The sequence below is a fragment of the Coccinella septempunctata genome, chromosome 5 (assembly GCF_907165205.1).
Source record: "Coccinella septempunctata chromosome 5, icCocSept1.1, whole genome shotgun sequence".
In the NCBI taxonomy this organism is placed as follows: domain Eukaryota; kingdom Metazoa; phylum Arthropoda; class Insecta; order Coleoptera; family Coccinellidae; genus Coccinella; species Coccinella septempunctata.
The window spans coordinates 22,343,872-22,356,225 of record NC_058193.1 but is presented as its reverse complement, the minus strand read 5'-3'; the positions used below and the strand labels follow the sequence as shown (position 1 = coordinate 22,356,225).

At 38.6% G+C, this 12,354-nt stretch overlaps 1 protein-coding gene across 3 annotated transcripts in view; it reads left to right on the top strand.

Annotated features, from left to right (window-relative positions):
- Positions 1 to 12,354, top strand: part of LOC123313385 (RNA-binding protein Musashi homolog Rbp6) — a 1,061,117-nt gene that overhangs the window by 326,909 nt on the left and 721,854 nt on the right. The gene's annotated exons all lie outside the window — the stretch shown is intronic.

Genomic DNA, 12,354 nt, shown 5'->3' with positions numbered 1-12,354 from the left:
ATAACGGACCTAACCTAAAATGCCAGCCGATTTGTGTTTGTTGCGAAGCTGGTTTTTGTTCAGTGGCTCTCCTTGTTGTTATGTAAAGTTGAGCTATTATTTACATTGGGGATAATTGAATCGTATGTTTACTGGATATCCATTCTGACTAGCTTATATAATGTGCAAGGAATTGTTGGCCCAATTCCTGAACTTCAGGAAATTCCGGGCTCATACTAGACACTAGAATTGTATATTCCACAATATACCTGTGAGATTTGTTATGATCGCTCAACCTTTCTGCATCCCTACCTTTTGTGCGAGACCATACTGCGAATTGTGTGAGAAATGAAATGATGGATTTTTATCTGAAATTTTTTACAACAATGTCATCCTGTTCATCCTATTCCTTCGACAGCTAGTCACTAGCAGTGTCGTTTCCCCTAGCCTAGATGACAGCATTGAAAAGCGTAATCGATTAGGGCTTTCAACACATCGATCGCATATTTTTCAGTGTTCTCCAGAGAACCAAAATGACTCATCGGCTCATAGGCTATTGGTAAGCGGTTCTCGAGAAGTAAACTTCAATCCTATCTACTTGGACTAATTTGTTGCCAAACTCCTAACTATGCCAACGTTTCGATTGGTATTTTTCCCTTCTTCTTCGAAGATTAAAAGAAATAAGAACAATTCTACAGAAATAACTAAAGGTCAACATTCGGACATCCAACTCTACTAAAGCATATACCTCGTAGGGAAGTTTAAACAAATCTAAAGGACCATATATATTTATATCAAAGATTATAGTTTGGAAAGATAGGAAACGCCTTCATATCTCTAGTACTAAAAAGCGAATACATTTTGGCCTGTGTTTGCCACATTTGACAATGAGATGGCGTTGAAAACGTACTTTCAATACAGAAAATTTGTTCGATAACAGTTTTCTGTTTCATGATTGAAGGGTGCTGAATTCGAATTATATTTTTTTGCATTGAATTTCAATATCGTATCTACTTTGTTAAAACCAGAAAACGAACCTCCTCAGTAACAAAACAAAAGTAAGGTTTTGTTTTTTGATCAGGATATTAGTTTTCATTTGAACATTGTTTGTAATCAATTAACATGAATGGAATACGCTGTCCGATGTGCTATATTTTTATTTATAAAAAATTTACAAAAATTTTATATCAGGGACAACAAATAGAGGGTTGAATAGGACACAAGAGTGTATTGTTATCTGTTATACGTCAAAGGTGTTATTTGTGTGAAATACGTTGTTGTCGTTGTTTTGAATTGATAAACTTAGTTGAATTTGTACGATATATTCAATATACCATCATAGCATACACATTTCACTTCTTTACATATCATTTACAGAATTTTCAGAACCACAATTTGTAGTCAGTCAAGTTTCTTTATGCCTTTATGACACAATATACAAATTGATTCATGTATGGAGAGTAGAAAGAAGGAGAACGATCGATCCATTGAGACCACAGACAGATTATTTGTTCCCTAAAATATGTACCAATAGATAGTTCATGTTTTTGCCAATAGCCGCGCTGGCGATCACGAAAGGGCGAAATTTTGATTTGAACTAGTTGATGTTGGCTGAGTAAACTGTCTTCCTGTGACAGATGATAAGAATATTATTATTTTCGATTTTTGATAAGAGAACAGCATATGACCATGGTGAAATGTTGAAGCGTGCGCTAGTGAAAGAGTGGTTTGTCATCGGAAAGAAAGGGAGAAGAGATAAAATTGCAGAGTGCATTTTTGAGAGAAAATTGGAAAAACCTTACCCTAAGAATTGACTTGGAATCAATTTGTGTGCAAAGGGCATCTTGAGATGAAAATATCAAAAAGGATGATGAAATAAACGAAATCGAAATTGTCATGAATCGTGAGGAGTGGAATCTTCTGAATAAGAATACGTAACCAATAAAACCAAATAGTTCAGAAGTGGATATTCTTGAAGAATTTTGTTGGCATAACATAATATATGGTTTATAACGGTTCTCAGCTGAGTATTGGAAACAGAATCTACTCTAATAAATGAAAAATCTGAGCTTGTTACCTTTTGTTGTCTTGATATGTTCTACTCCTCATTGCGAATGTATATAGTTTTGAAGATAACATTAAACCAACTAACATATCCTGTTTTCGATAAACAATGATAAACATATGTAGGCATCATTTTTTTGATTAGTGATTTCTTTTGAATTTAATTGATTTCGTCATTTATTATGAATGAATAAAGCTGATTAATTAGTCCCCTTTATAATGTGAATTGTATTTTATTGCATATAATTCAGAATATTCATATTCATTATAGATTCGAAGAAACGTATTTGAAAAATATGCGATGACACATAATCTAAAATAAAATGAAGCCTGTTCATTTAAAATTTATTGGGACCGATACTCTTCTTAATATTTTTAAATGATCTTTTCCCGAATATCTGCTCAGATGGAACATGTTGTTATGCTGATGATACTGGATTTCTGAATAAGTCGAGAGATCGCTCAAGACTGCAGGAGAAATCGACTGTGGCTGAAAGGGATGCCTATACGTGGTTCTCAGCAAATGCACTGATATTCAATGAGAGCTAAACGCAAAAGATAGTCTTCACAACTAGGGAAACGAATCAAAACTGTGTTCTGTACCTGGGCTTGCAGTTCCAATCTTCCCTAAGGTGGAGCAGCCATATTGACGCACTTTGTAAAAAGCTGTCAAGTGCCATATACATGATACGTCGAATCAAGGAAGTTGCAGACCAACTTGCTGCTAAGCATACCTATTATTCCGCATTTCATAGTAGGGCGGTTTACGGAATAATAATTTGGGGGCAGAGTAGAGAAGCGGAAAGAGTACTCGTAAAACAAAAACAAGCTATAAGAGCATTATTTCATTCCGAGTCAATCGCTTGACAGGAGAAGACGTGCTACAGTGCTCCTAGTGCTATAAAAGAGAAAGCGGACGAGAAAGTCACAGTGCCGTAAAAGTGAAAGCGGAGGTGAAAGTGCCCACTAACCAAGCTACGGAATATTTGATTCCGTCTGTGAAGTTGTGTAGGTTCTATATTTGTTATCGGAATTTTAATTCGTTAAAATTTTCAAAGTTGGTGTTCATCCTAAGTGTCCAGAGAATTTTCTCGTTGGTACTGCAGAAAACATCAGGTGAGCTTATTTTTCGTATCTTTCTTTCTGATTTTTCTCATAGCGTAGAGAATTTTTGATGAGCCGTTTTGTTTTTATGCATGAGATACATTTTTCTTTTGTCTTGAAAAATTTTATTTCCAATTTCTTCGAATAGCGAAGTAATTATTAATTAGATTCTAAAATGTCTGACCATTCGGACTGCGAGTCCGTAATGGAAGAAGACGCGCCAGAAATCGCTAATGTCGTGTCCGAACACGATATTTTGAGAGAGGAGAACGCAAGTTTGAAAGCGAGGGTGAATGAGTTAGATAGATGCGTATCTAGCTTAGTTGCTGAGATTAAAAATCTCAGGGAGAGGCTCGAGTTGCAGGAGGGAAATAAGGAAAGTCCTTACTCCAAAGCACTCAAGAAGAACATTATTTTGAAAAATGTCCAAGAAGTGAACTTACCGGTTCAAAAACAGAAGATGGAGGTGGTCAAAACCCCTCAAACCAAAATTTCCCCACCCGCCAAAAGAGTGAGAAAGGATAGCTCCTCGTCAAATGAAGAGGCAAACAAGAAAAGAGTCTTGGAAACCCCAGCCCAAGAGAAAATCACTCCAGTGGAGAGAAAAGAAAAAATCCCCCCAGTTACCCTGAGGGGTACGTCCGAATGGACGTCAATTTCCAACGCGTTAATGCGAAACGGAATAAATTACAGCAGAGCGACTACTGTGAAGGACGGAATTAGGGTCGTTCCACAAACCGCGGAAGACCACAGAAGAATGACGGACTTCCTTCATAAAATAAATAGGGAGTTTTACACTCTTCAACGGGAGGAAGAAAAGAAAATCTATGCGGTAGTGAGATATCTACCGCTGGATGCAGATATCCCGACGATCCTTGACGACCTCAAGGATCAAGGGATCGTCGATGCTGAGGTCATAAGAATGACCTCAAATATAACTAAGAGGCCGATGCCCTTATTGCTGGTTAAAACCCAGAATAAGGGTATCTTCGAGGTGAGAAGGCTCTACAACATGAACTGTGTTGTTGAACCTAAGAGAAGGACGACCGGGCCTGGACAATGTTACCGCTGTCAGCGATATGGACATGCCCAAAGTAAGTGCACTTTTCCATGGAGGTGCGTGAAATGCTCCGGTAATCACAGCTCCAAGGAGTGTACGCTTACCAGGGAGAACGAGGAGCGAAATGCCTCTTGTGTTCTCTGTGGAGAGCAAGGACATCCAGCCAGCTACAAGGGATGTAGCGAATGGAAATTGGTCACTAAAAAGACCAAGAGATCGCCAAGATCGAACCAGACCAGCTCGAGGCCAACACAAAATACACCGAGGCCATCCCCAAACTCTTCGGAAGTGAAGAAACCCCAGGAAACTGCAACCGAAGCAGTCAAAGAGACGAAGAAACCAGAGAAAAAGACGGAAAAGGCAAAAACCGTCAAAAAAGCCGAAACCAGAAAAGGAATTTCTGGAATCACTGAGGAACTGGATAAGTTCACGAAAAACCTCCTCAGCACGATGATGCAGAATCTGGAGAAAGAGATTGAGAAGAAAATGCAGCAAATTATTAAGAATATTTAATGGCTGACACGACGATAAAGAACAATCTCATAATCGTCTCTTGGAACGTCGAAGGATTGAGAGCCCGCAGATCAGAATTCGAAGAACTGATTGAAGAGAAGAGACCGGATGTCATAGCTCTTCAAGAAACGAGACTTAACCCCAACGTTCGGATAGCATTTCCCAATTACGATATTTACAGAAATGATAGACCTGACAGCACAGGTGGCGTTGCTATACTGGCTAGAAGGAATATGGATCACCATTTCGACCAAATATTCAATGGACAAGAAGTAGAAGCAATATCGATTATTGTGAATACTAATCGAGGGCAAGTGAAGATTATTTCAACTTATAAATCACCGGATAAGGACATGTGGAAGAGGATCTAAAAATGCTACTAGAAGGAAGACACCCGAAAATCATAATTGGTGATCTTAACTGCAAATCGCAGGAATGGAACAGTAGGGTGGAAAATACAAACGGGAGAAGACTGAAGATTTATGCTGAAAAACTTAATGCAGTTGTGATAGGACCTGATATACCGACCTACATACCAAGAGTAAATGGACTACCCGATGTACTGGACATTGTCGTAATGAAAGACATCACTGAAGAAATCAGCATTGATACAATAGAAGACGGAACTTCAGACCACAATCCCATAGAATTCATAGTGGGACATGGCCCAAGAAACGAAGAAGAGACACAAACCAAGGAACGCACAGACTGGGAGAAATATAAGAATTTACTTCAGGAGAAAATCAGGGAAATTCCCCAAATAAACACCCAGGATGAATTAGATGAAGCAGTTGAAAAACTGGAAAATCATATAAAAGAAGCCTATGAAGAAAGCACCAAGAGAATAAGGAAACCAATTCCGAAACATTCACATGGAGATACGCCAAGGGATATAAAGGAACTTATAAAAAAGAACAGAAGACTCAGGAAAATCTACAGAACAACAAAAAGAGAAGAAGACAAAAAGAAACTGAATAAGCATAGTCAGATATTGAAAAATGCTTTAACAGAACTGCGTAATAACAGATGGCACCAGAGATTAAGGGAACTGAATACAATAGATCACTCGGCTTGGAAAATGCAAAAACGCTTACGACGAGAACAGACAGTTATACCTCCACTGCATGGAGCAAACGGAATGGTATATACGAGACTTGAAAAAGCCGAAGCACTTGCCGACACAATTGAGAGAGAAGCCAGAATAAATTACAGAAATGATGATGACAATGAAGATCTAGAAGAAGAAGTGGAGGCAAACGAAGAACTGATGATGGAACCACCGGAAACCGAAATCATTCCAAAACCGGCTTCACCAACAGAAATCAAAGAGATCATAATGAAACTGAAAAACCGGAAAGCACCGGGAGAAGATAGGATAACGAATTATATGTTGAAGAAATTGCCTAGAAAAGGAATAGCAGCCTTGACGAATATAACAAACGGAGTGATGAGGACCGAATACTACCCAAAGAGATGGAAAACTGCAGAAATGATAGTTTTCAACAAGCCTGGAAAGGAACGGAAATTTCCTCAAAATTATAGACCAATCAGCCTACTATCAGCACTAGGAAAAGTCGTCGAGAGGGTTATCGCCAAAAGGCTGAATGAGGAAACAGAAATGTTGAAGATAATCCCACCCGAACAATTTGGATTTCGACGAGAACACTCGACTGAACTCCAATTACTACGGCTCATAGAATACGTCACCGAAGGAATGCAGACCAAACAGGCCACAGGATTAGTTCTGATGGATATCGAGAGAGCTTTTGATAGAGTATGGCACGAAGGCCTAATCTACAAGATGAAAAGAGCAGGATATTCGACCAAGCTATGCAAGATTATAAGGAATTATCTGAGGAATAGAAACTTTTATGTGAAGATAGATGGAGCAACCTCTCAAACCAGACAATTGGAAGCGGGAGTGCCTCAAGGATCGGTACTTGGACCTCTGCTTTACGTAATATACGTTTATGATATCCCGAAGAATGCTAGGAATATGCTCACCTTGTACGCAGATGACACAGGAATAGCGTTCAGACATCGACGCCCAGAGATCATACACCGGAGACTGCAGGAAGCCATAGATGAATTACTCAAATGGTGCATCAAATGGAAAATCCAAATCAATGGAAGAAAGACTCAAGCAATATTACTGCAAAAGAGAAGATTGAGGATGGAAGAAAACCTTGAAGTTGATGGACAAGAGGTTGAATGGAAAAATGAAGCAACATACCTAGGAGTGACGCTTGACAGAGGACTTACATGGAAAAACCACATCAAATGTGCTGTTGATAAAACAAAAGCCGCAATGAGTAAACTTTATCCACTCATAGGCAGAAGAAGTCATATGAATAAGAACATCAAGTTGACGATGATTAAAACTATTGCGCGACCACAACTCACATATGGATCGGCGGCATGGGGCTTCGCAGCCAAGACCCACATCAAGAGAATACAGGCCACTGAGAATAAACTCCTTAGAATGGCGATGGACGTACCCTGGTTTGTTAGGAACAAACAAATCTACAAGGACTTGGAATGGGAACCAGTTACAGAATTTATGAAGAGAAAGGCGGAAAGGATATTCGACAAAGCCAAACAACATCCAAATGAGGAACTACGAAGATTAGTCGACTACGATCCAACAGAAGAAGCTAGAAGGTCAAGAACCTACCACCGAAGACCGAGAGATCAGTTAAGGATTTAAATGTAACCAAAGAAGAGCTTAACCTATAAAAGCTATAGGCAGCATACAACTATCAACACGACTATGATCGTGTGAGAGTCCAGAAACCATAAGAGTCAACTGGTTAATAGGCAAAATGCCCGGAACCTATGAAGAAGCAGTTAAGGGTTTTTAGTGGGTCTCGAGCTCAGAGAGTGAGAATCCCCACACTGTTCCCCCTCAGCAGAGGGTGTGTTCGTCTGTTTGCAGATGTTCCCCCTGCTACACAAAAAAAAAAAAAAAAAAAAAAGCATTATTTGGCATAAAAATTACTGATAGCTGCAGGGAGGTTTTTAAACGAGAGGGCATACTTACCATAACATCAGTCGTCATACTCACCTGCGTAAAATATGTTCATGCTAACCGCGGAAGGTACGTGAGACATGTAGACACACATTCTCATAACACCCGAGGAAAAAATAATTTTAACTTACCCCGTCTACGCCTGAAAAGAGAAGAGCAGGGCCCAAATTACATTTGTATAAAGCTCTATAACAAACTTCCCGATGAAATAAAAAACCTAGGTATGGGACCATTTACCAGAAGAGTGAAGAATTTATTGCTGATGAACACGATATATTATATTAACGAGTTCCTACATTGACGTGATTGTTTTGAAGTATTTATTAATGTTTTATATTTTTAAAGAATATGAGAGTCTGTATGTGTGTATTTTATACTAAATATTATATTTTAATGACAAGTCATGAAATTTTGATGACAAAAATATTTTATACATGTTTTATTGCTGTATAAAATAAATTATTATTATTATTATTGAATTGACGCTTAAATCCCCAACCCTTATCGATCAACCTGGCGATCGCAGCGACTCCTATTTTCCCAGTTTTTGGAAACACATTTTAGTACGGCGATGGTTCTCCTTCTCTCTACAATTTGACAGTCACACATTTCTCAAAACGAAATCAATAAAACCTTCGCATTTTTGAATATATTGAAGGAGTAGCAATTGGATGGATGTACCTACATATGAAGGTCATAATTTCCCACTTACCAACTATCTTCTATTCAACTTACTGAAATTTTATTGGTACTTATTGAGAGAACAATTTATATCCTTGAAGTTTGAAATTTTTCAAATCTCATGTTTCGTTCAATAGTTAGCATTCTCATCTTTAAAAAGTCCCGAGTTCATTGGTTACGAATGATCTTCCTTAGGGATCCGCAGGAATGCTCGTTCTCTCTGAACAATTTTCGTAAAATTCCGCGGAAAATCTCTGGCGAAATTTCCGATTACTTCCCGATATTCAACGCCCAGGCACGTCTCATATGAATATTCCGCTATTCTATGCAAGACTTCGCTATAGCTCCATTTTCTCCGGAATCATTCCATTGGCCCATTTAGCAGGTAGGTGGAACTGAAACTTGAAAAATTCATCGCAGTTTGTGCCGCGCCTGAGATGAATAAAAAATCGCCTTCAGGGGAACCTTCGGGATTGCGTATCGATAACACCCCGATTCGGCATCTAATTGGAATGGAAATTAGTATTCTGCCAAATATTCGAACGGGCTCAACATCGTCGCCTTTTTGATGTTCGGTAGGCTAATAGCGCTGAGAATCTCGCAACCTCATGAATGAATGAGTGTGTAAATCATAGACGTATTGGTGGGGACAACCAGTGGCGGCGTTTGGTATTGAAATTTTACGATTGAAAGTGGGCATAAAGTTGTCCTTGTGTGATTTTGAAGCATTTTTTGTACATGGTGTCCGAGTCAAAGTGTACCTGTTCCTTTGAAAAAATTAAGTTTTGATTGAACTCTATTTGAATTTTTAACTTTGATTTTTGAAGACCCTGTATATCAGATTGCTGAAAATAAAGATGTAACGTATATTGACAAGAGCTGAGCAAAATTTGGTTGTGATACATACATTAGAAAACTAGTATCGCCTGTTTTAGTGAGCACCTCAGCTGTCAAAATTTTCATTCATTCATTAATTGCTGTATCCCGTGACCGTGACCTACAGATCCTACCACACTCCGGGCATGGATAGTCACCAACCAGATCTGGCCGCCGCTGTATCCTTCTCGAGTCTCCATTATAACTGTGTACCAAAGACCTCCACTGTGACCTGTCTAACGCTAGTTGTTCCCAGTTATGATTGGCATTAACTGATTTTAGGGATTGATGTAGTGTATCCTTAACCCTTTCATGGGCACGACCGAAATGCTTTCAAAAAAGATGTTTAATTGAAAGCATCAATTTCAGTAGCATTCCTAACAATTACGCATAACATAATTTCTTCAAATTTTTATGTCTTTTTCTTTGTAGCGCATGTGGGAAGTATTCTTCCCACTGCCCAAATTAATGGTATTAAAAAAATCTTTATGTCTATCGAGTGAGCTACATAGAATTCAAAATAACCTTATATGTAATTATTTGCTATTATGGCACAAGTATCATTCCAAATCAACTTCATTTTCCATGAAATTTATTAAAACAAGGTTGAAAACACAGTATTATTGTACATGAGGAACATATGAAACGTGTTCTCTTTTCTGCAGCTTTAGTACTACAAAGTCGACTTTTTTGTAGGTAGCCTGCTGAAGAGGCATATGATTTCCCACATTCGATAGTCGCACTTTATCTAGGACTACTCGTTTGTTGGCTAGAAATAATACCGGCTTATTTCTACGTTTTCTGGACGAAAAACCACCTATCAGTTGTCTCGCCAAATTGATCCGAATTCGTTTTCTGGCAGACTGTAAAGATATTCCATTGCAGCCTGCATGTGACGCGGATTATTCAGGGACCACATATCTGGAGGCGCGAGAATAACGAATAAATAAGTGGCAATGAATCGTAGAGAAACATTTCCCTGGAAAAAAAAAATTCGAATATAGGCGGTGGGAAGGATATTTCCCACTTATCCAAATCAAATTACTGCTCGACCAAGAGATGATATAACCCAGTGTATGGAAGGAAACCGTATGATATGAACCAGAATATCAGAAATTCAAAACAAAAAGCTTATTACTCAGCTTGTTCTGAGAATTATGGTCGATTTATTACAAAAACGCGGAAAATCAACTTTCAAACGACTAGAAATCCAACAGTGCACGATAAACTTCGAAAATACTATGCAGAATTCTTCCTCCATACTTATTGAAACTATTATATGGTATTCATTAATGTTATGGCCATATGGCAGCATCAATTCCGAGTGGTAAAAATAATTTCCGTTGCCCACAATACAGATATTTGATGGTGGGAATTTTGCTTCCCACTACCCATGAAAGGGTTAAACCGCTTATACTGGCCTCCTGGTTTCCGGGCTCCCTCAGTGAATTCGCCATATAGAGCTATTTTGGGCAGTCTTGTGTCTTGCATCCTCAGGATGTGGCCGCTCCATCTGAGTCGGGCTCTCGTTACTCGAGTCTCAATTATTGTACAACTCTCGCGTTGCAAGACTTCTGCAAACTTTGTGGAACCATCTGATGTACATTATCTGTCTTAAATGACGTTGTTGCGTTCGTTCAAGTTGTTTAATATGTCGCCTGTAGGAGGACCACTGCTTTGTAAACAGCTGTCTTGGTCTTCAGCTTGAGGTCGTGATTTTGAAACACTCTGTCCTTCAGCTTCCAGAATGCCCGAGATGCCGAATTGATACGGTTGTGAATTTCCGTGTCTAGGTTAGCCCTAGTATTTATGAAGCTTCCCAAGTATTTGAACTGCTTGACCTGCACTAGGGTTTCATTCTCCAGGCTGATATTTGTTTGAAGGCTTTCTGGCGGACTTACCAGGATTTTATTCTTGTCGATATTGAGTCTAAGGCCTAAAGCTTCGTATATATGTTTATAGGTGTCTAACATTATCTGTAGATCCTCTGAGCTGATAGCGATAGGTGAATAGTCGTCTGCATATTGAAGTTCAGTGATAAACTTGGTACGGGTTTTTGCTCTGAGGCGCTTCAGGTTAAACAGGCCTCCATCAAATCTGAATCTTATCCCAACACCTCTTACGGGCATACTCATGTCAGCAATTATCGATACAGCTATGGCGAAAATATTGAACAGTCAAAATTTTAGCAAAAAGTCGAATATCTCAGAATCGGTGCTATATAGGACCATGGTTGTCATACCAAAGTTACCTTTAAATTTGACGAGGAATTCAAAAATGCAATAATATACAGGCTGTTCCATTTAAAATGAGAAAGTTGATATCAACAGGGAAAAAACGGAGCACCCTGTATGAAGGTAGGATATAAAAAATAAAAGTTCAATCACTTACAGACAAGTTTTGTATTTAACTTTTTCTTCTAGCTCCTTTAGTTTCCACAATAAGGTATAGGGACACTTTAACTCGGGAACCCTGTACTGTTGAACATGGTTCAGAAAGTGTATGAAATTTGTTCCTGTACCGGGCCCCAATTTTACCTTGTCAGTTTGCAACATAATAGAGGAGCTTCTGTTTGTATTTTAATGCTCTACAATATGCACATACAGGGTGTTTCACGAGTAAACAAACTAATAAAAACCCTGAATAGAGGTCATTGAGGTCGAGATTGAGGTGAGTTCTAAAACACTTCATATCTGTATCTTAGGTACTTCGTTTCCAATATACAGGAGGTTTTCTGAAATTTTTCAAATTTTCGTTTGGCTATAACTCCTAAAAGTCTCGATCGATTCGACTTAAAATTTATATTTAGGTTGAAGCTGTTAGTTTCGATGAAAAAGAACATTAAAATTCGACAAACATCAGGTCCGGACTCAACATCAAACTCATGAAAAACACCCTGTATGTGGTTTTTCATCATAATTTCAACATTTTCGTTATCTGCATGTATGATTGTCTCGAAATAAATGAATCATTGGCCCCACCTGTGGATCATGTTTTATAAATAATTGTTTTGTGGTCAGACGCCTCTAAAGAGTAGAGCATGCTTTTT